This window comes from Oncorhynchus kisutch, linkage group LG12 (genome assembly GCF_002021735.2).
Source record: "Oncorhynchus kisutch isolate 150728-3 linkage group LG12, Okis_V2, whole genome shotgun sequence".
NCBI classification, from domain to species: domain Eukaryota; kingdom Metazoa; phylum Chordata; class Actinopteri; order Salmoniformes; family Salmonidae; genus Oncorhynchus; species Oncorhynchus kisutch.
The window spans coordinates 42,106,268-42,130,669 of NC_034185.2; positions in this window are offsets into that span (position 1 = coordinate 42,106,268).

Genomic DNA, 24,402 nt, shown 5'->3' on the forward strand with positions numbered 1-24,402 from the left:
TAAATTTGACACCCTGTGAGGATTGTCACCGCACATGTCGTTCGACCTACTGTTACGAAAAACACAAAATTGAAACATGGCAGCCCAAGGCATGTAAGTCTGTAAGCATTTGTGACATTAACAAGAAATGCTCAAAATGTCATTGCAATTACAACCTTAAAATAGATAGCCCTAAACCGCATGTGTGTGGAATCATACATTGTCCAATCTGTAAAGGGCCTTTGAAAAGCAGAGACGCTGAAGTGGTTCAAGAAGTGCCACACGAGTGTTATATTCAACCCTTGGCTGAAGATGAACATTCAGAGAAATATGTGTTCTATGATTTTGAGACAAATCATCATCATTTTCCTATTTTTGTATCTACCACGACTTTCAAGGGGGAAAAGTGGTCTGCAGAAGGATCCAATTGTGCACTACTCTTTCTAAAACATTTTAGAAAGCCACAGTACAGAAACTTCACATTTATAGCCCACAATGCTAGAGCCTACGACTCTTACCTTCTTCTGAACCCATTGATACAGCAAGGCGTGGCACCCAGTGTCATAGCTCAAGGTAGGAAAATCTTGTGTTTTGTAGACCCAGCCTTCAACCAGAGATACATTGACAGTTTAAGCTTCTTACCCATGCGATTGGCTCAAATGCCAGAGGCCTTGGGTTTTGAAAACTCTGTGAAAGGCTGGTTCCCCCACTTCTTCACATCTACATTATGTCGGATCATATCCCAGCCCAGAAATGTACGGGTGCGATCAAATGTCTCCCAAAGAGCGTAAGAGATTCATGACGTGGTACGAGACAGTAAGACATGGCACCTTTGATTTCCATAAAGAGATGGAATCACACTGTGACAATGATGTGGTTATACTTCGTGAAGGATGCCTCAGATTCAGAGAAGAGGTAATCAAAGATGCAGGCATTGACCCCTGGAGTTGTACAACTATTGCATTGGCATGCATGAAAACCTATCGTACACACTGTCTGCCTACATCCTCTATAGCTATCCCCTCGCCTGACAACTACCGACGCCAATTCAAGTCATACTCTAGTGGGTCCATTCAATGGTTGGAGTATTTGGCCCAGGATAAAGACATTTTTATTTAACATGCTTTGAATCGGGGGGAGAAGGCGTTTGGCTCTTACCATGTAGATGGCTACACCCAGATTGACGGGGTTGAGACCGTGTATGAGTACAACGGTTGTTTCTTCCATGGTTGTAAATATTGCTTTGTGCCCCAGACCATGTGTGTCCTAACCCAAAAGACTTTTGGGGAAATGTACCAAGAGTTTCAAGACAAATTGGATTCTTTACAAGGCTACTTTACGGCATACGTCATGTTCAAGCCTTCCTTTCCAGCTATGACACCCCAGAACCCCTGGAACCCCGACAGGCCTTGTATGGCGGCCGTACCAATGCTTTGACATTGCGGTATGTAGCGCAACCCGACGAGACAATAGGATATGTAGATTTTACATCCCTTTATCCTCATGTAATGAGTTCCTCATGCTATCCTATGGGGCATCCGGAAATTATTCATCGTGATTTTGACGTAACTCAAAACTATTTTGGTCTGATCGAAGCAACTGTCTACCCTCCTAGGGGTTTGTTTATACCAGTGTTGCCTTACAGGGGCCCTCAAGGAAAACTTTTCTTTCCCCTTTGTCGCACCTGCAGTGAAAACAAACAACAAACCCCATGTGATCACTCAGATCAAGAAAGAGCCCTGACAAGGGTGTGGGTCACAGTTGAATTCTCTAAGGCTTTAGAGATGGGGTATGGTATGGCCAAAATCTTTGAAGTGTGGAACTTTTCTTTTTAAAGAGACCTTCTTGAGATGCAAGCAAATGGCTTCAGGCTATCCTGCATCGGTCACAGATCAAGAGAGAAAAGACAGGTACATTCAAGACTATCACGACAGAGAAGGCATACTTCTTGACCCTGACAGAATAGAGGTCAACAAAACCAAACTAAATGTGTCGAAATTGTACTTAAATTCGGTTTGGGGCAAATTATCGCAGAGATTTAATATGCTAACAACGTCGATTATTAAAGACCCCAAAGAATTTTTGGAATTTGTTTTTTCGGACCAATACGAAATATTGAGTCAAGACATTGCCATGGTGCAATGGCGACGTAACAAGAAGTGGGTTCTACCCCCGGGTAATGTAAATGTGTTTCTTGCAGCATTTACCACGGCCTATGGCCGACTTGAACTGTACAAGCTCATGGAGCAGCTTCAGAGGCGGGTTCTTTACCACGACACAGACTCTGTGGTCTATGTAAGCAAACAGGGGGATTGGAGCCCCCCACTCAGCAACTATCTGGGTGGCTTAACGAGTGAACTCGCAGAGGGTGACCATATCACAGAATGGTCCTCCTGTGGTCCCAAAAGCTATGCTTTTAGGCCTAAAAAGAATCACGTGGTGTTGAAAGCCAAAGGCGTGACTCAAAACTATGAAAATGCCCCACGTGTAAAACTTGGAATCAATCACACGCTTGGTCGATGGGTTCCTAAATGACAGGAATATTGACTTGGAGATTTTGAGCTCCTACAAAAAGACTGTTAGGGATAAAAAGGGCTTCCATCTGAGGAATGCCCCACTCACTAAAAGATTCAGGGTAGTCTGTGACAAGAGACTGCTTTTGCCTGACGGGACCACATTGTCCCTTTGGCTACTGACTTATGCTACAAGCCGCAGTGTGTCATTAAAGCTTAAGATATAATGACTGCTGTAGAAGGTTTTGACCCCCGGTTGCAACTACCATTTTCAGTAATCGCAGGGCCATCTAATAGTGGTAAAACTTGTTTTGTAAAAAGTATTTTAGAGAATTCTGAACATGTGTTATCTCAAAAGCCTGATAATTTTGTGTGGTGTATGATCATCAACCTCTGTATGATGAATTGTTGAAGACAATAAAAATCAAGTTTGTTGAAGGAATACCTGAATCCCTGTCTGATGAACTTTTACCTGCTCATAAAAACAATCTGCTGGTTTTGGACGATATGCTATTTGCAGGTAGCGAACATCCCGAAATTGCCCGAGCGTTTACCCAATATACTCATCATAGAAACCTGTCCGTGCTTTACTTGGTGCAGAATGTGTTTCACCAAGGTAAAAATAGCCGCACCATCAGTTTGAACGCCAATTACATGGTTTTGTTCAAAAATCCTAGACACAAACTACAAATTAACACTCTAGCTCAGCAGATGTACCCGGGAAGGAAATCCTACTTTATGGAAAGCTACGAGGACGCTACCAAAGCGCCATTTTCTTATTTAATCGTGGATTTAAAAGCAAATACTCCAGAACACCTGAGGCTACGAACAGGTCTGTTCCCGTGGGAGTGGCCGGCTGCGTACATTCCTAAAAAGTAACCGCTATGTCTGCGTTTAAAAAGAAACCTGCCCCTCTTGAGAAGCCTAGTTGGGGCTACATCTAATGAACGGAAGGCCATCTTGGGTCACTGTTCTTCAGATTTCATATTATCCCTATGTGAGATTGCTTTGAATCTTCTCAAAGGACGCATTCCACTCACCCTGACACAATTGAAAAAATTTAAGAGACAAAAGACAGCGATCAAACTCTTTGCCAATAAAAGGCAAAGTCTTCAAAAGAAACGACATAGCATACAACAGTCTGGCGGTTTTATTCTACCTTTACTAAGTATAGCCGTGCCCTTCATCACCAGCCTTATTGCAGCCAGACGTGGGGGTTGAACACAGAGGGTGATGGCCAATTAAATGTATCTGGTGCAACAACAAGAGTTGGATAGACTTAAAAAACAAGTGCAGGGTCCTGAAAATATCAGACAAACAGCAGAAAATGATTTGGATACGGCCATGAAGGATATTTTGAATCAAAAAGGATTGAACCCCTATGAAAAGGTCCAAAAATACACAAACCTCTTGCAAAGGTATTTGTCCTTGGTGAAACAAGGGGAGAGAGAGACAGGCCATTTAACTATTTCCCTACAGGACCCTTTAAAAGATGACGAGCCTAGCGAGAGCCAAGCCCCTGTAATGCCTGTACCTGTGAGCTTACCGTCTGAAGATCAAATGCCTGTTGAAGATAAAGTTATGCATGACTTGTTAACCCATGTTCCGGCACGTAACAGGAAAAATGTTAGATACATTATGAACAAGATAAAAGACTCAAATGGGGCAGCTACTTGGAACGACAAAGGAGAGTTTATCCTTCAGGGTTCTGTTGTCAAGGGTTCACATATGCTTGACTTGCTTAAAAGTACCACATCGGCCCACAAGGTTGCTGATGACAGAAGACCTCCAGGGTGGCTTCAGTTTCTTAAGGCCCTGGCCATCCTCAACATTCCCCTCTCGGGTGTACCCAACTATAAGCTTCGGCAACAGATTCACTCTTTAAAACACAAACCTTCAACGAGATACAGGACCCCTAAAGATGCCCCAACAGCCCCGCATCCATATGAAATGAATGATGATAACCCATTTACTCCCCTGGACGCCTCCGGACCTTTCCCTAATCCCAATCTCTCTGGGTGGTTAGACTTTTGAATGACTTTTGAATGACTATGATTAAATTCAATACATTTTATTTGAAAAAATAAGCAATTTAACATTTGTGGCATTCTTGAAACATTTGACGTGAGCATACGCCTTGATTACACGGTCTTAAAGGATACACATTTGAACACTTTTGATATTTTCTAACAAAACAAGCTACAACGTTATCATTACTTCTTAAATCATCCTTATATAAAGAGACATGACATCTTCATGGCATAGGTAGAAAACACAGTGTTGACCGCATGTAGTGGAAAGGTTATCCTGCACTTGTTTGATGTTGTAGTATATCTTTGAGCAGTTTTGGTCAAAAAATCTTTAATAGGGGGGAAGTGTGAAAAACCGGGAGGAAAGCCATAGGAATCATAAAAAGTTTAGATTTTTCTTCCTCCTTCCTCTTCTAATGTCACAGCTAGCCAATGTTTACCCGGCATGTGTTTAGGATGGGTATTGACAATAAACATGGCAGGCATTTCTCCATAGGTAATTCATCACAAGCCAACACTCCACAAAATTGTTTTCCAATCAGTCGGCTCATGAGCCCTTCCAACTCTTGGGTATTCATGTCTTTGCTCAACGATCCTTAATAATAATCTACTAAAACCTGTCTTCGGCTATTCACCTCCAAGATTGAATCAGAGCATGCATAAACAATCATGCTAACAGTACAGGCTAAAGATGTACGGAAACGCATTTCCAGCCTGAGGTTACCTTGGGACACCACCGAAAGATTTCCTGAGGTGTCATCATCAGGGGATAAATTGAAAGCATACATTGTGTAACCCTCTGCAAAATCATTTCTGTCAATAGCTAAAGAGAGATCTTTTAGATGCCTCCCGGTAGCCAGGAATAGATTGTAAAATTCTCGCACAGATATGTTGTTATTAAATTGCGGTTGGAAAGCCTTAGCAGGGACCTGACGTCCGTCCTGACACAGAGCTACATACTCTGCATTGAAGTGTTGAAAATTAAATGGGTTTTTATTTAAGCTGCCCGTATTGGAGGCGTGATCAACCAAACCTATAACCACGTGTCACAGTAAAGGGCCTAGAAATAGGTTTTCTTGACTGCAGATTCTGCTGCCCACACGTATGCTAAAGGTTTTCATGGTAATTCTTTGGAGAGGTTAAAGGGCGTTTCCTTTAGTCAAAGCCTGTGAGTGACCCAGACGAACTGCCAGAGATACAGACACTTTTTTAATAAAAAGCGTGGCCCCCAACACTTTTAAACTAAAGTCCCTGTCCTGTGCAGACATTAGGCAAAACTCATCCTTGGCCCTGGTTAATTTTAGTCTTAAATCAACCGCATTTAAGAGTAAACGTTCTTGAAAGAAAATGTCAGAGTGTATAGGGCCTAGCAGATGAAACTCTCGAGATTCTGCACAGTAGCGAGCGCGTGCCTCCAGTCCTTTTTTTGCACCGGTGGATGGGTCTGTCGATTCCATAGAGCCTCCTGCAGTATCCTTGCTAAACAGCCCTGCGCTGAATTGGGTCTTGAAAGTGTCTTCAGAGTAGTTGAGTAAACACTCCATGATGGCCCGGTATGGGTATGTGGCACTGCATTGACTGATTAGACGTTCCCCCAAAGTCACATCCACTTGGGAGAAGATGGTGGCCACTGGGTAATTAATTAGACTCACTTTGGCATCGTTTGCAATATTAGTACCATCTCTTTTGGTCACTTTTAGACGCAAATGCACCAAGGTGTTGTTGAGGTCCAGATAGTTGTCACCGTGGCCTGGTATGAAAAACTCTATGGGACCGTTGTCTGTAATGGCAGAGAGTGGGGCTGTCTCCACATAACTGGACCTCTCTACTGAATGTTGGGTTAAGGGGGCCGTGAAAAGATCGAGCTCTGTCTTTATAGCTTCAGAGGACATGCGGTGTAAAAGAGCCATGGTGCTTGTTCTTTTAGAAAATACTTCAGAGTATTCTTTTTACCGTTTTTGGTCCAGACCTCCTCACTTTACCCCTTCTTTGACTAACTGAGTTTCTTTTAACCGTTAACCTCTGTTTTTTTCGAGACAACATCATCAGCCCCGAGCCTTCTTGACGCTCGACCTCTGGTGACGCCCTTCTGGTCAATAGCATTGGCTACAACCTCACTTACTATATTTTTTGCTGCTGATTTTAAATGCGGTTTGGCTATGCTGAGGCCTCTCTTCATAAACGGTAAAACCATCCTAAAGAGGTTACGAAATATACCTGTAACGGCGTTCTTCGTTTGTAGAAAGAGAGTCGGACCGAAATGCAGCGTGGTGGTTACTCATGTTATTTAATGAAAAAAGTGACGGTACATGAAATAACGAATAAATACAAAAACAACAAACGGAACGTGAAACTTATTACAGCCTATCTGGTGACACTACACAGAGACAGGAACAATCACCCACGAAAGACAAAGCGAAACTCAGGCTACCTAAATACGGTTCCCAATCAGAGGCAATGAGAATCACCTGACTGATGATTGAGAACCGCCTCAGGCAGCCAAGCCTATACAACACCCCTAATCAGCCGCGATCCCAAATACAACAAACCCCAACACGAAATACAATAACATAAACCCCTGTCACACCCTGGCCTGACCAAATATATAACGAAAACACAAAACACTAAGACCAAGGCGTGACAGAACCCCCCCCCCCCAAGGTGCGGACTCCCGGACGCACCTCAAAACCAAAGGGAGGGTCCGGGTGGGCGTCTGTCATTGGTGGGGGCTCCGGCTCGGGACGTGGACCCCACTTCATTAATGTCCTCGTTCCTCCCCTTCGCGTCCTGGGATAATCCACACTCGCCGCCGACCATAGTCCTCACCCAGAACCCCACAGAACTGAGGAGCAGCTCGTGACTGAGGGGCATCTCGGGACTGAGGGGCAGCTCGGGACTGAGGGGCAGCTCAGGACTGAGGGGCAGCTCGGGACTGAGGGGCAGCTCGGGACTGAGGGGCAGCTCGGGACTGAGGGGCAGCTCGGGACTGAGGCAGCTCGGGACTGAGGGGCAGCTCGGGACTGAGGGGCAGCTCGGGACTGAGGGGCAGCCCGGAACTGAGGGGATGCCCAGTACTGAGAGGAAGCCCAGTACTGAGAGGAAGCCTAGTACTGAGATGAAGCTCAGGTAGGTAGTAGGCTCCGGTAGATCCTGGCTGGCTGGCGGATCTGGAAGATTCAAGTTGACTAGCAGATCTGGAAGATTCTGGTTGACTAGCAGATCTGGAAGATTCTGGTTGACTGGCGGATCTAGCTGCTCTATGCAGACTGACAGCTCTGACTGCTCCATGCAGGCTGACAGCTCCTTGCAGACTGGCAGCTCTTTGCAGACTGACAGCTCTGACTGCTCCATGCAGGCTGACAGCTCCTTGCAGACTGGCAGCTCCTTGCAGACTGACAGCTCCTTGCAGACTGGCAGCTCCTTGCAGACTGGCAGCTCCTTGCAGACTGACAGCCCCTTGCAGACTGGCAGCTCCTTACAGACTGGCAGCTCCTTGCAGACTGACAGCTCTGGCTGCTTCATGCAGACTGACAGCTCCTTGCAGACTGGCAGCTCCTTGCAGACTGACAGCTCCTTGCTGTATGTATTTTATCATGCATGTGGGTTTAAATTAACCCCCGATGCCTCCACCACATCTTGCTCTAATACCCAACTGTTGGACTTTTGGGGACAGTTTTTCCAGCGGACCAGCACCCATTTTTGACCCTTTTCTCTCTTTTGATCTAGAATCTCCTCCACGTGAAACACTTTGTCTTTACCCAACTGTACCTTCTGTAATTCCTTCTCATAAAAAGATCCCTCTATAAGTTCCCCGTCATAATCTTTTAATGTGTAGACCGGGGGTATGCGCGGCAGACATTCTGTAACCGTGAATAGCTCATCACTTAATCCTTGCTCATATTTTTGGTCGAAAACACCCCTCAACTTGGATATACGAACCAAGTCCCCCACAATGAATTTAAAATGTATTTTTTTCTTACGGCGAAGGGGGAACAATCCATACAGATTTTAAAAGACTTGAAAAGAGTTTTCAGAAGAGACCTCGGAGGGTTTCATCCGTATACTCTTATGATAACTATTGTTATACCCAATTACTAAATCTTGAACTATATCGATATATCTATGCGTGTTGTGAGCTGTAAAATAGCACCACATCCGCTCCTTCAGAGTTCTGTTAAAAAGCCTTCAACAACTGAAGCTTTCAAACCCGAGCCTGTAGCAAAATGTACTATATTGTGCTTCTTCATGAGTTTCTGAAAAGTATTATTAAAACATGATTTTCCACCATCAGTCTGCACTTTCTTGGGGGCTCCTCCTTCCTTCAAGATAGAGTCAAAGGCCCGGGTCACCTCTGCCCCACTCTTATTTTTTAGACCCTGACAAAAGCTATTTTAGAGAAAATATCTATAACCGTTAGCATGTAGGGATTTCCATAATTTTTATCTGCAAAGGCCTGCATGTCACATAGATCAGCCTGAAATTGGGACAATGGTTGGGTAGAAAAAACTCTATTTCTTGGAAATGGTTTTCTTACAGGTTTATGTAGAGTGTGCGCATCCTGCTCTGATAGCCACTCATTCACTTCAGCATCGCTTAACCGGCTACCTGTTTCTTCGGCTAAAGCTCTCTGTAAACGTTCCTTACCCCCATAAGACCCAGGATTAGAGGGATTATAATAAATGTTTTTCAACATCTGCTCTGCCATCCTTCTTGCCTCTCTGAGGTACAATAACGTTAATGAGCCACTTTCAAATAACGACAACATTTCATTTTCATTTTGGGAATTTTTATTTTCAAGAAAACATTCTTTATTACGTATACAGACAATTCAGAATTCGTTGCAGGATACATGTCCCCGTTTTCTCAATGATCGCATCATGCAAACCCTGTATATTTGGTTTAGATTAACAGGTTTGTTTCGCTGAATTTTTACAACACACACATCCGCTGTAAAAGTATATAAACAACAAATATGATACATGTTACAATTAAATGGTGTTTCAAACAAATAAAGTATAATCTTAGACAAGGTTGTTTCTAGTTCTTCAGAATCACCACCAAGCCGGGATACCATTTGTGTCCATTGTAGACACTCGCCTGCATGTCGTACATGATTCATGATTTGTTCCATTTTCAACACACGCTCTACATTAGTCCCGGAATTGTGTGTTGTGTAGAACAATACATTGTTCACTTTATTTTCAATAATTTGATGCATAACATTTGTAAGTTCTCTCAAAAGAAAAAATGCATTTATTCTCTCTAACATCGTATACACATAGTTACCCATTGCTTTACATCTAAATAACAAAAATGTCACTCGGTCTCTTGGGGTTTATTGAGCCAGAAAGTCATCACATCAGCCACCACAGCCTCCCTTTATTTGTTATCATCCACCAGGATGTGTCGGAGTTTCTCGTGGATGTAGATCGCCTCCTTCAGTTCATGTAGGAATGCCTCGGTTACCCCGTAAACTCTGGGGATAGACAGCACAAGGCCCATAGACTCCAGGGCTCTGACCAGCGATGGTATAAACCTGCAGGACCAAAGTCTTTTCACCAGCGCCTCAAAATGGTTGAATAAGTAGTATCTTGGGCTGGCTGGCTGGGGTGATTAATCTCACAACCGATGCATTTTTCTCGTATATATTCTCCAATCACCACGTCTAAAAGCGTGGCTACAGAGGCCTTGATGGTGTCCACAAAAATAGTACTGACCACCACATCAAGCGTCCTCAGGCTGTGTACATGTAGGGGGTGTCACGGGTCTTGCCAGGGGGGAGTAGAATGTTGGGCTGCGCGGCATACAATCCTTAGGGTCTGGTCCCCATGACATTTCGGAGTTCTGGTATTCGGTAGGAATATCCATGGTTAATGCGTAAGTGAAGAACTGTAGGTTTTAAGGACCCTCCTTTTATTGTTGAACCAGCCCTCGGGGTATCTGGGCGTGGTTAACACAGCCGCGTACTTAGTTTTCTTTGTGGGGTGACCCTTCTGACGGAGTACCTTCTTGGGGCTCCTTTGAATCATAATCCTCAGGATTCGTATATATTATGCACTTCTTTAGCCGAACAATGCTCTGGCGCTGTTGGCTCTGTACAAACAGAGCGTCCAACAACTCCAACATTTTCAATTCCATTAAATCCCAACTTTTAAAAGGAATAAGCATGCGCAACCTAAAATCACCGACCAAGCCTCCATCCCGGATGTTTTGGTTGCGGTTTTCCTCGGTGCTGATAAAGAACTCCACGCAGCCACAGGGAAGTCCATTCTTTCTCTGTATTTTCACCCTGTGAAATACTCTTCCTGAGGAGTCAGGGGTACCTTCCCAACGGGTCTCGTAGCCTGTGAACAAGCTGTACCCCTTGGTGATACGTCTCAGTTCGGGACACAAAACCTGGCGAAAAACCGTCTTCAACCCCATAGTCCACTCCTAATGTCTGGTCGGTATATTCTTCTCCTTAGGCAACCGTATAGAGTTTCACTCTACAGGCCAAGTAATCAAACAGATACCCCCATTGCTGTCCATTAGACATCAGCACTTCATCTTTCAACGCAGTTGCGGGCGGTATCTGGGTTGTATACACACTTAGAAACCGCTTTTTTGGAGCATTGTATATTGCGGCAGTATACTTTGCCCTTTCTCTATGTTTCAGCCGCGGTCCTGCTTCCGTTGTTACAGTCATCACAGCTTTGCCACTGATTGCAAAATCCATGTTTAAAAATCGTGTTTTCTGTTCTGGGTTCGCACGCCTTGTTCTGGACATTTATAATGCGTATGCCACAGCCAATACCCCAGGACATTCCTGCTTCATCAGATAACAACCATAAGGGCAATAAAACTGGGGGTGGGGGACATACACGTTCAAAAGTTCAAACACTCAACCCCCCCAGTTCAACCAGGCCCCTAGACATCAATCACCATGACTAATTCAAAGGATGCAATATAGATATAAAATAACACACACCCTCTAACACGTGACCACAGCAACAGGATGGCCTGGCCGGAGGCCCATATTTGGACATGTACACGTCATCATGGACACAGGGTCATAAATCAATTACTTTGACCCGTGCCGTCTACTTTATTTTCTCTACTTAGGTAACCCAAAACTTCAGTGACAGCATTGATTAGCCTCTTATAAAATAGAGCCTGCTAGGAGCCCTAACTGTGTGTCATCTCAGAACCCTCCAAAAGCTGGTTCCCACAGCAACACAAGTACACAAAATGCACATTTTGTCCCTAACAACTGATTCAGAATCAGCTCTCCTTGCTTCAGTCTTAGTAGCCTTCACATCTCAGCCAAAACCCTTATGTACAGTACTCACTAGACAAAACATGCCCTGACAGGCTCATGGCCATTCTTACGGCAACTGGTAGAGGAGAGCAGTGCCGTTTTGTCTGGACTAGCATTTAGATTTCAGAACACAGAACATTGATAATGGCCATACATTTTAAAATAGATGGACTGTAAAGTCTCTGCTTGTTTGCATCACAAACAGTAAATAAATTCCCTCTGCAGAGAACAGAACAGTACATACTGTATCATGTGTATTATGAACAGTAGCCTACAGCCAAAGGAGACATAATGGATGCTCTTCTAAATCAATCAACTCCAGAACTGCATCACGTTCCCATAGCAGCCAGCTACCGTGTACCACATATGCATTGGCCATTTAGCAGTGCACCAACACAACCCAATCAAATGTAAATACGATGCACATTCCCCACTCTAGGCTTTAGTATTTACAGGAATGGATGGGAGCATTGGGAGGATGATGATGGATGCAAAGGGAGCTCTCCAGTTGCCACTCTGTACTGTAATAACAAATTAATCGGAATTCTAATCGTTTGATAACAAATCAATCTCCTCCACTCTCATACACTGTGGAAATGCTGACTGCAAGGGAGGCATGTTAATGTACAGTACAGGCTCTCAGCCCTCAAAAGCATGGCTGTCCCCCGTGCACACCTGGACAGATGACAGATTGTAAATTTTCCCTGAGGTTTGCTGTGAAACATAAGGGCCGTGGTCGATGCTACTGTAAAGCAGTTGCGTGGCGTGCAGCAACTCAATCATCAATAATTGCCAGGTCGTTTGGCTCAGTGTGGTTGATTTTCAGAACATGGTTTTTGGTTTGGGTATGATTGCTCCCCACAAGAAAATATCTCTGGAATCAAATAACACATTGAAGTGTGTGAAAAACGAGAAATCGATAGATAGATACAGTAACATTATGAGCCTCACTCAACAGCGGGATAAAAGCAGTGCTTCGGTCGATGAACGAAGTCAGACGAAAGAAGTACAATTTTTGTTTTGTTTTATACAGACCATGCTTTTCTCCTGAACACAATTAAGATGAAAGTTAGGAGTATCTTTCTTCTGACCATTATGTGTTTCTGTATTGGTGTGAGATTTGGTGCGGGGACATCCAGTATGTCTGGCCACAATGTCCTGTTCTACCTATCATCTACACCTCTATGTTGTTCATGTCTGAACATCAGTGAACCAATGAAAGGAGCAAGGCTAAACTGAAACTCTTCCAGTGTAATCAAAGCTGGTTCTTTACAAAAGTGATCCTCAACCCTAGGCCGTTCTGCTGAGGGCAGGGTTTGCAAGCCCTTGTCTCAGACCAGTACACATATGTGGTGTATTCTTTAGTCAGATTCCAAAATGTTTAGTCTGTTGCAAAACGGTTTACTCAAAAACACTTTCCAGTTCTGTTTTCAAATCAAATCAAACTTTATCTGTCAAATGTGTAGACCTTATCGTGAAATGCTTACTTACAAGCCCTTACCAACAGGGCAGTTCAAGAAAGAGTTAATGTAGTGAGGTGCGTACAGGCGGCAGAGAAGTCAGGCGCAGGAGAGCGAAAACTGATTTACAACGGTGTCATTTAATATCCATAAACCACAGTCAATAGAACAATAAATGGGTCAAACAAAACACGGTAAATACCAGCATACCGTGCATAAGCACAAGAAACAATTACCGACAAGGACATGGGGGGGACAGAGGGTTAAATACACCACATGTAATTGATGGAATTGGAACCAGGTGTGATGGAAGACAAGACAAAACCAATGGAAAATGAAAAGTGAATCAGCGATGGCTAGAAGGTCGGCGACTTCAACCGCCGAACGCCGCCCGAACAAGGAGAGGGACCAACTTCGGCGGAAGTCATGACAGTTAAGAAAATATTTACCAAATAAACTAAAGTAAAAAATAATAAGAAAGTAACACAATAAAATTACAAAAACGAGGCTATATACAGGGGGTACCAGTACCGAGTCAATGTGCAGGGGTACAGGTTAGTTGAGGTAATTTGTACATGCAGATAGGGGTAAATTGACTATGCATATATAATAAACATAGAGCAGCAGCAGTGTAAAAACAAAAGGAGGGGGGTGGGTCAATGTAAATAGTCAACGTAGGTCATTTGATTAATTGTTCAGCAGTCTTATAGCTTGGGGATAAACGCTGTTAAGGAGCCTCTTGGTCCTAGACTTGCAGCTCCGGTACCGCTTGCCGTGTGGTAGCAGAACAGTCTTTGACTTGGATAACTGGAGTCTTTGACAATTTTGGGGGCTTTCCGCTGACACCGCCTAGGATATAGGCCCTGAATGGCAGGAAGCTTGGCCCCAGTGATGTACTGGGCCGTACGTACTACCCTCTGTAGTGTATTACGGTCAGATGCCGAGCAGTTGCCATACCAGGCTGTGATACAACCGGTCAGGATGCTCTTGATGGTGCAGATGTAGAACTTTTTGAGGATCTGGGGACCCATGTCAAATCTTTTCAGTCTCCTGAGGCGGAAAATGTGTTGTTGTGCCCTCTTCACGACTGTCTTGGTGTGTTTGGACCATGATAGTTCGTTAGTGATGTGGACACCAAGGAACTTGAAACTCTCGACCCGCTCCACTACAGCCCCATCGATGTTAATGGGGGGCTAAATTAGCCTGCCTTTCCATGATAAGCTCCTTTGTCTTATTCACATTGAAGGAGAGTTTGTCCTGGCACCACACTGCCAGGTCTCTGACCTCCTCCCTATAGGCTGTCTCATCGCTGTCGCTGATCAGGCCTACCGCTGTTGTGTCGTCAGCAAACTTAATGATGGTGTAGGAGTCATGGGTGAACAGGCATTACAGGAGGGGACTAAGTACTCACCCCTGAGGGGCCCCAGTGTTGAGGATCAGCATGGCAGATGTGTTGTTGCCTACTCTTACCACCTTGGGTGGCGGCCCCGTCAGGAAGTCCAGGATCCAGTTGCAGAAGGAGGTGTTTAGTCCCAGGGTCCTTAGCATAGTGATGAGCTTCATGGGTACTATGATGTTGAATGCTGAGCTGTAGTCAATGAACAGCATTCTCACATAAGTGTTCCTTTTTTCCAGGTGGGAAAGGGCAGTGTGTTGTGCGATTCAGATTGTGTCATCTGTGGATCTGTTTGGGCGGTCTGCAAATTGGAGTGGGTCTAGGGTATCTGGGAGGATGCTGTTTATGTGAGCCATGACGAGCCCTTCAAAGCACTTCATGGTTACCGACGTGAGTGCTTCGGGGCAGTAATCATTTACGCAGGTTAACTTCGATTCCTTGGGCACAGGGACTATGGTGGTATGCTTGAAACATGTAGGTATTACAGACTCAGGCAGGGAGAGGTTGAAAATGTCAGTGAAGACACTTACCAGTTGGCACCACACTGCCAGGTCTCTGACCTCCTCCCTATAGGCTGTCTCATCGCTGTCGCTGATCAGGCCTACCGCTGTTGTGTCGTCAGCAAACTTAATGATGGTGTAGGAGTCATGGGTGAACAGGCATTACAGGAGTAATCTGAGTAATCCGTCTGGCCTCGCAGCTTTGTGAATGTTTACCTGTTTAACCTCTCTTGGGTAGGGGGCAGTATTTTCATGTCCGGATGATTGCATTTTCCTTTTCCAAATGGGTGGTAATTTAGAATGCATAAGATACTGTATTTACAATACCATAGCTTCTCCCTTTGTTCCTCAGTCTTCCCGCTCTTTCACTCAACCCCCCCTTTTCTTTGTGTAACCATCCGCTATATCGGCTCCGTTCACCAGGTCCATCAATGTATGATTCATTCTGTGTATATGTAATTCTGCGTGATTAGTTAGGTATTTAGTAAATAAATAATTAAACCAAATTTTGTATTGCTGATTCAACTTGTTAGCCAGGGTTCGTGACGATAACCAAGAATTTACAACTTTCAGATGAGACTGAAATAAGGCGAGGATTAAATATTGACTGCTATTGATGTAAAAGATTACTAGGTCTTTAAGAGTTTATTCGGAAGATAACAGCTCTATAAACATTCTTTCATGGTGCCCCGACTTTCTAGTTAATTATTTCCCTGATTTGCTTAATCAGGTAATATTAATTAAGCGAAATTATTTAATAGAATAGCATATCATATCACTTAATCCGGCATAGCCAAAGACACAACATTGGTAATCAAGCCAACCACTGTAATGTCGACTGCAAACTTGATGACTGAGTTGGAGGCGTGCATGGCCACACAGTCATGGGTGAACAGGGAGTACAGGAAAGGGCTGAGAACGCACCCTGGTTGGGCCCCAATGTTTAGCATCAGTGGGGTGGGGATGTTGTTTCCTACCCTCACCACCTGGTGGCCCATCAAAAATTCCAGGACACTGTTGCACAGGGCGGGGTCGAGACCCAGTGTATCGAGCTTAATGGTGAGTTTGGAGGGTACTATGGTGTTAAATGCTGAGCTGTAGTCAATGAACAAATCAAATGTTATTTGTCACACACACATGGTTAGCAGATGTTAATGCGAGTGTAGCGAAATGCTTGTGCTTCTAGTTCCGACCATGCAGTAATATCTAATAAGTAATCTAACCTAACAATTTCAGAACAATTACCTTATACACACAAGTGTAAAGGAATGAATGAGAATATGTACAAAAACTAAAAATATATGAATGAGCGATGACCGAACGGCACAGGCAAGATGCAGTAGATGGTATAGAGTACAGTATATACATATGGGATGAGTAATGCAGGTTATGTAAACATTATATAAAGTGGCATTGTTTAAAGTGGCTAGTGACCAAGTTTTTCATTATTAAAGTGGCTAGAGATGAGTCAATATGTTGGCAGCAGCCAGTCTATGCTTGTGATTGCTGTTTAACAGTCTGATGGCCTTGAGATATGATGGCCTGATGGCCGTGCTTCTACACCTGCATTGCTTGCTGTTTGGGGTTTTAGGCTGGGTTTCTGTACAGCACTTTGAGATATCAGCTGATGTACGAAGGGCTATATAAATAAATTTGATTTGATTTGATTTGAGATAGAAGCTGTTTTTCAGTCTCTCGGTCCCCGCTTTGATGCAGCTGTACTGACCTCGCCTTCTGGATGATAGCGGGGTGATAAGGCAGTGGCTTTGGTGGTTGTTGTCCTTGATGATCTTTTTGGCCTTCCTGTGACATCGAGTGGTGTAGGTGTCCTGAAGAGCAGGTAGTTTGCCCCCGGTGGTGTGTTGTGCAGACCTCACTACACTCTCGAGAGCCTTGCAGTTGTGGGCAGAGCAGTTGCCGTACCAGGCGGTGATACAGCCCGACAGGATGCTCTCGATTTTGCATCTGTAAAAGTTTGTAAGTGTTTTTGGTGACAAGCCGAATTTCTTCAGCCTCCTGAGGTTCCTTGTGGGACCCCAGTGTTGAGGATCAGCAGGGTGGAGATGTTGTTACCTACCCTCACCACCTGGTGGCGGCCAGTCAGGAAGTCCAGGACCCAGTTGCACAGGACGGAGTCAAGACCCAGGGTCTCGAGCTTAATGATGAGTTTGGAGGGTACTATGGTGTTAGACGCTGAGCTGTAGTCAATGAACAGCATTCTTACATAGGTATTCCTCTTGTCCAGATGGGTTAGGGCAGTGTGCAGTGTGATTGCGATTGCGTCGTCTGTGGACCTATTGGGGCGTTAAGCAAATTGGAGTGAGTCTGGTCAGGTAGGGTGGAGGTGATATGGTCCTTGTCTAGTCTCTCAATGCACTTCATGAGTGAGTGCCATGGGGCGATAGTCATTTAGCTCAGTTACCTTAGCTATCTTGAGAACAGGAACAATGAAGCATGTGGGAAAAGCAGACTGGGATAAGGATTGATTGAATATGTCCGTAAACATACCAGCCAGCTGAGGACGCGGTTGGGGATGCCGTCTGGGCCGGCAGACTTGCGAGGGTTAACACGTTTAAATGTTTTACTCATGTTGGCTGCAGTGAAGGAGAGACCGCAGGTTTTGGTAGCGTGCCGTGTCAGTGGCACTGTATTGTCCTCAAAGCGAGCAAAGAAGTTGTTTAGTTTGTCTGGGAGCAAGACATTGTGGTCCGCGATCGGGCTGGTTTTCCTTTTGTAGTCCATGATTGACTGTAGACCCTGCCACATATCTCTCGTGTCTGAGCCGTTGAATTGAGTCTCTACTTTGTCTCTATACTGACGCTTATCTGGTTTGATTGCCTTGCGGAGGGAATAGCTACACTGTTTGTATTCTGTCATGTTTCCGGTCACCTTGCCTGATCAAAAGCAGTGGTTCGCGCTTTCAAGAATGCTGCCATCAATCCACGGTTTCTGGTTGGGGAATGTTTTAATCTTTCAGCTCCCCCCCTACTTTGTGCAATTTCCGCCTGAAGACATACCCAACTCTAACAGCCTGTAGCTCAGGCACAGAACTAAGGATATGCATTTTCTTGGTACCATTTGAAAGGAAACACTCTGAAGTAAGTTTGTGTATATGTGAATTGAATGTTGGAGAATATAGCACAATAGATAAAACAATGAAAAAAAAACATGTTTTTTATTTTTATAATCATCATCTTTAGAATGAACAAGATAAAACAAACATTCAGATAGGATGATAGGGACAATTTCAGTGAAAAATATAAGAGGGCAACAGTACTTGTCAACGTTTCAGAATGCTAACTTCCAAAATGAGTGTGCTACATGACATTTATCATGAAGTCACCCAGGTGTCCCACACAAGTAGCCCAAATGTACCCAAGTGGCCAAATTGGTGGTATACATTTTGAAACAAATAACTATATACAAAATACCAAAAATGGATTTGATAGAGGACTGGTGGTCTTCCAAATATTGAAAGTGTGTAAATATTTACCCATGTTATTTTGTAAATGGAAATATATATTTTTTTTCATATATTTTTTTATCAATAATTATTATTATTTTTTGTCATTTTTTTTTAAACATTTTTTTTCTCAATTCTTTTTTGGGGGGGAGGGTGTTAGAATACACTCTCCATACAAATGGAGAAAAATAAATGAAATAAAAAATGGAAAAATATAATAATTATTGATAAAAAAAAAAAATATATATATATATATATATATATATACACACACACACACACACACACATTTACAAAATAACATGGGTAGCTATTTACACACTTTCAATATTTGGAAGACCCTCAGTCCTCTATCAAATGAATTTATATAGCCCCAGCCTAAAACCCCAAACAGCAAGCATGCAGGTGTAGAAGCACAGTGGCTAGGAAAAACTCCCTAGAAAGACAAAAACCTAGGAAGAAACCTAGAGAGGAACCAGGCTATGAGGGGTGGCCAGTCCTCTTCTGGCTGTGCCGGGTAGAGATCACAGTGGTTGTAGAGGGTGCAACAGGACAGCACCTCAAGAGTAAAAATGAACAGTTTAGGGTTCCATAGCCGCAGGCAGAACAGTTGAAACTGGAACAGCGGCAAGGCCAGGTGGACTGTGGACAGCAGGGAGTCATCATGCCAGGTAGTCCTGACTTATGGTCCTAGGGCTCAGGTCCTCCGAGAGAGAGAAAGAGAGAATTAGAGAGAGCATACTTAAATTCACACAGGACACCGGATAAGACTCCCATTCGGAGTCAGTGTCACTGTGAAAGAAAATGTTCAGTTAGAATAGTTTCACATATGAGCCCTGTATCAACAGGTATAATAAACAGATATATATAGAGAGTACAGGGAACATAAGGTTGAATATATTATTATGACCTGCTAGATCTACTGTCTCTTTTATATTATGACATTTCAGCTAGATCTACTGTCTTTGTTATATTACAACAGACCAGCTGTATCTACTGTCTCCATTTCACTTTGGCCATTGATGTGGTCCTGCCCTCTCCTCAACAGCCTCAAATAGGCTATTTCATGTGGGTTGGGGTGGGGCGGCAGACACACGCATCTCACATTTCATGACATTACATGTTTATATATTGCTTCTAAAATAAAAAATCACAAATATTTTATATTATTAATTTCAAACAAGGGTATTAGCATAATAAGAACTTACCAGTCCAAAACGATGTCCTCTCCCATTCAAAAAAATATTCCTTCACAATCGCTAAATGAATCGTCCTACAACAATCTCACCTTCCCAATCAATTTATTCTAAAATTGTGTGTACATCTGTAAATCTAGACTTAGATTTAGCTTTCCCTGACTTAGTCGCCATAATGATTGATATATAAACAGCTGAATCTGCGCGTTTACCAAACAATGCAGTGCGTAATATGTGTTTCTCCTTCCGGTATGAAACTTCAAAAGCGAATGACTCACTTTACGCTGGAGCTTACTACATGGGTTGGTCTTGCAACACATAAACATGGAGTTTTGCCGTTTACCTCAGCTCATTGGCTATCTACCCAGCTAGATTTCAAGACGATCAGTGGACATTGGGTTAAAAGACAGTCAATCAACAAAACAGCAAATCATTGGTGCACAATGATGTCATTGACTTGTTGTCTTCAAATCGGTTTCTTTCAGTCAATACGTCCCGCGAAATGGCCCATCAGGTTTGATTGTGTTACAAACAAACCAGTTGATTGCAGTGAAACCAAACATGACTGGAAAAGTCACGTTCTGTGTGGGTTATTTACCTGGAATGTGTCGTCAAAAATTGGAATGAGACAGAATTCACAACACAAGCAGTGTTAGGCTATAAAAACGGATTTTATCAAACAAAAGATCATTCATTGTGTAACAATGAGCATTGGAATTGCAAACAGACAAAGATCGTCAAAAGTAAACAATTTATTTTAATGCAGTTTGTGATAATGTTACGCCTGTGCTGGTTAAAAAATATTTTTATGGGGCTCTATGCTCAGATAATCGCATCGTATTCTTTCGCAGTAAATCCTTTTTCAAATCTGACAACGCAGTTGAATTAGCAAGATTCTAGGCTTTCGATACATGTGAGACACTTGTATTTTCATGAATGTTTAATATGACTATTTATGTAGCGATCACCGTATGTTGTGGAATTTCAGCCTGCTAGCGGGTTCCGTGCGCAGAGAGCTAATAGATGCTGTGGGTACAACATCACCGATGCACTTGCTAATTAACTCGCTCACAGAATCAGCGTATTCATCAATGTTATTGTCCGACGCTATGCGGAACATATCGCAGTCCACGTGATCGAAGCAATCTTGAAGCGTGGAATCCGATTGGTCTGACCAGCATTGAACATACCTGAGCACGGGCGCTTCCCGTTTTAGTTTCTGCCTATAGGCTGGGAGCAACAAAATTGAGTCGTGGTCAGATTTTCCGAAAGGAGGGCGGGGGATGCCTTTATATGCATCGCAGCAGTTAGAATAACAATGATCCAGGGTTTTGCTAGAGCATTCAATATGCTGTTAAAATTTAGGGAGCCTTGTTTTTAGATTAGCTTTGTTAAAATCCCCAGCTACAATAAATGCAGACTCACAGGATATGTGCTTTCCAGTTTACATAGAGTCAAATGAAGTTCTTTCTGGGCTGTCGATGTGTCTGCTTGGGGGGGATATACACGACTGTGATTATGATCGAAGAGATTTATCTTGGTAGATAATGCAGTCGGCATCTGATTGTAAGGACTTCTAGGTCAGGTGAACAAAAGGACTTGAGTTCCTGTATGTTGATATGATCACACCACGTCTCATTAATCATAAGGCACACACCCCCACCCTTCTTACCAGAGAGATGTTTGTTTCTGTCGGCGCAATGCGTGAAGAAACCAGGTGGCTGTACCGACTCTGACGTATCCCGAGTGAGCCACGTTTCCGTGAAACAAAGAACTTTACAATCTTTCATGTATCTCTGGAAGGCAACCCTTGTTCAGATTTCATCTACCTTGTTGTCAAGAGACTGGACATTGGCGAGTAGTATACTCGGGAGCGGTGCGCGATGTGCCTGTTGTTTTGGGTCGCCGGCTGGGATCCGATCCATTGTTCTGACTGGTGGACCAAACAGAGGATCCGCTTCGGGAAAGTCGTATTCCTGTTCGCAATGTTGGTAAGTTGACGTTGCTTTTATATATCAAATAGTTCCTCCCGACTGTATGTAATAAGACCTAAGATTTCCTGGGGTAACCACGTAAGAAATAACACAAAGAAACTAACATTCTTACATAGGAATTCTTCTTGTCCAGATGGGATAGGACAGTGGCAATTGTGTCGTCTGGGGACCTATTGGGGCGGGAAGCAAATTGGAGTGGGTCTAGTGTATCAGGTAGGGTGGAGGTGATATGATCCTTGACTAGTCTCTCAAAGCTCTTCATGATGACAGCAGTGAGTGCTGATAGTCATTTAGTTTAGTCACCTTGGCCACCTGTTCACAAGAAAGCTATCTTGAAGCATGTGGGGACAGCAGACTGGGAAAGAGATTAATTGAATATGTCTGTAAACACACCAGCCAGTTGGTCTGCGTATGCTCTGAGGACGCTGTTAGGGATGTCATCTGGGCCAGCAGCCTTGCGATGGTCAACAGGTTTCAATGTTTTACTCATGTTGGCCACAGTGAAGGAGAGCCCAGAGGCTTTGGTAGCGGGCCGTGTCAGTGGCACTGTATTGTCCTTCAAGCGAGCAAAGAAATGGTTAATTTGTGGGAGCAAGATGTCAATGTCCGCGACGGGGCTGGTTTTCTTTTTGTAATCCGTGATTGACTGTAGACCCTGCCACATACGTATTGTGTTTGAGCCGTTGTATTGCGACTTTACTTTGTCTCTATACTGACGCTTTGCTTGTTTGATTGCCTTGCGGAGAGAATAGCTACACTGTTTGTATTCGGTCATGTCGCCTTGCCGTGATTAAAAGAGGTGGTTCGCGCTTTCAGTTGAGCGAAAGCTGCCATCAATCCACAGTTTCTACTTAGAAAGGTTTTAATCGTCACAGTGGGTACAACATCACCAATGCACTTGCTCATAAACTCACTCACCAAGTCACTGTATACGTCAATGTTGTTGTCTGAGGCTACCCGGAACATATCCCAGTCCACGTGATCGAAGCAATCTTGAAGCATGGAATCCGATTGGTTAGACCAGCATTGGACAGACCTGAGCACGGGTGTTTCTTGTATTAGTTTCTGTCTGTAGGCTGGGAGCAACATGCATCACAGAAGTTAGAGTAGCAATGGTCGAGAATGCTACCAGCCCGTGTCGCGCATTCAATATGCTGATAGAATTTAGGACGCCTTGTTCTCAGATTAGCTTTGTTAAAATCCCCAGCTACAATAAATGCAGCCTCAGGATGTATGGTTTCCAGTTTACATAGAGTCCAGTGAAGTTCTTTCAGGGCCGTCGAGGTATCTGCTTGGGAGGGATATACACGGCTGTGACTATAATCGAATAGAATTATCTTGGAAGATAATGCGGTCAGCATTTGATTGTAAGGAATTCTAGGTCAGGTGAACAAAAGGACTTGAGTTGGGTGGTCGACTCTGACAACATATGTGAGCAGTGTTTCTGTAAAACAGAGAATGTTACCATCTCTGATGTTTCTCTGGAAGGCAACTCGTTCCCTAATTTTGTCCACCTTGTTGTCTAGGAATTGGACATTGGTGAGTAATATGCTCGGAAGCGGTGTATGGTGTGCTCACCTTCTAAGTCTGACCAGAAGGTCGCTCCGTCTGCCTCTCCTGCGGCGACCACGTTGTTTTGGATTGGCCTCTGGGTTTAAGATCCCACGTCCAGGGTGGAGGTCTGAACAAAGGATCCGTTTCGGGAAAGTTGTATTCCAGAGGATAATGTGTATGACCCAGTATATCACCAGGGCCAAGCTTCCTTTCATCCAGGACCTCTATACTAGGCTGTGTCAGAGGAAGGCCTTCAAAATTGTTAAATACTCCAGCCACCCTAGTCATAGACTGTTTTCTCGGTTACCGCACGGCAAGCGGTACCGGAGCATCTAGGTCCAAGAGGCTTCTATAAATGGCTTCTACCTCCAAGCCATAAGACTCCTGAACATCTAATTGTCACGATCGTGGTATTGAGTAGACCAAAGCGCATGATTTTTAATAAAGGACGAAAAAACACGAAGTACACTAACTAACTAGACGACCGTGACTTCTATCAAACCACTGTGCTAACATGCAACGTAACATAGACAATAACCCACGAACCACAATACAAAACAGGCTACCTAGATATGGTTCCCAATCAGAGACAACGACAAACACCTGCCACTGATTGGGAACCATATCAGGCCAAAACACATAGAAATAGACTAACTAGACATGCAACATAGAATGCCCACTCATATCACACCCTGACCAAACAAAACATGGAAACAAACAACGCAAATAATGGTCAGAGTGTGACACTAATCAAATGGCTACCCAGACTACTTGCATTGCCCCCCCCTTCTACGCTGCTGCTACTCTCTGTTGTTATGTATGCATAGTCACTTTAATAACTCTACCTACATGTACATATTACCTCAATTACCTCAACCTGCTGTATATAGCCCCGCTATTGTACATGTTTTACTGCTGCTCTTTAATTATTTGTTATTCTTATCTCTTACTTTTTTGGGGGTATTTTCTTAAAACTGCATTGTTGGTTAAAAACCTCTCTGGACGCAATCGTCCCACCTG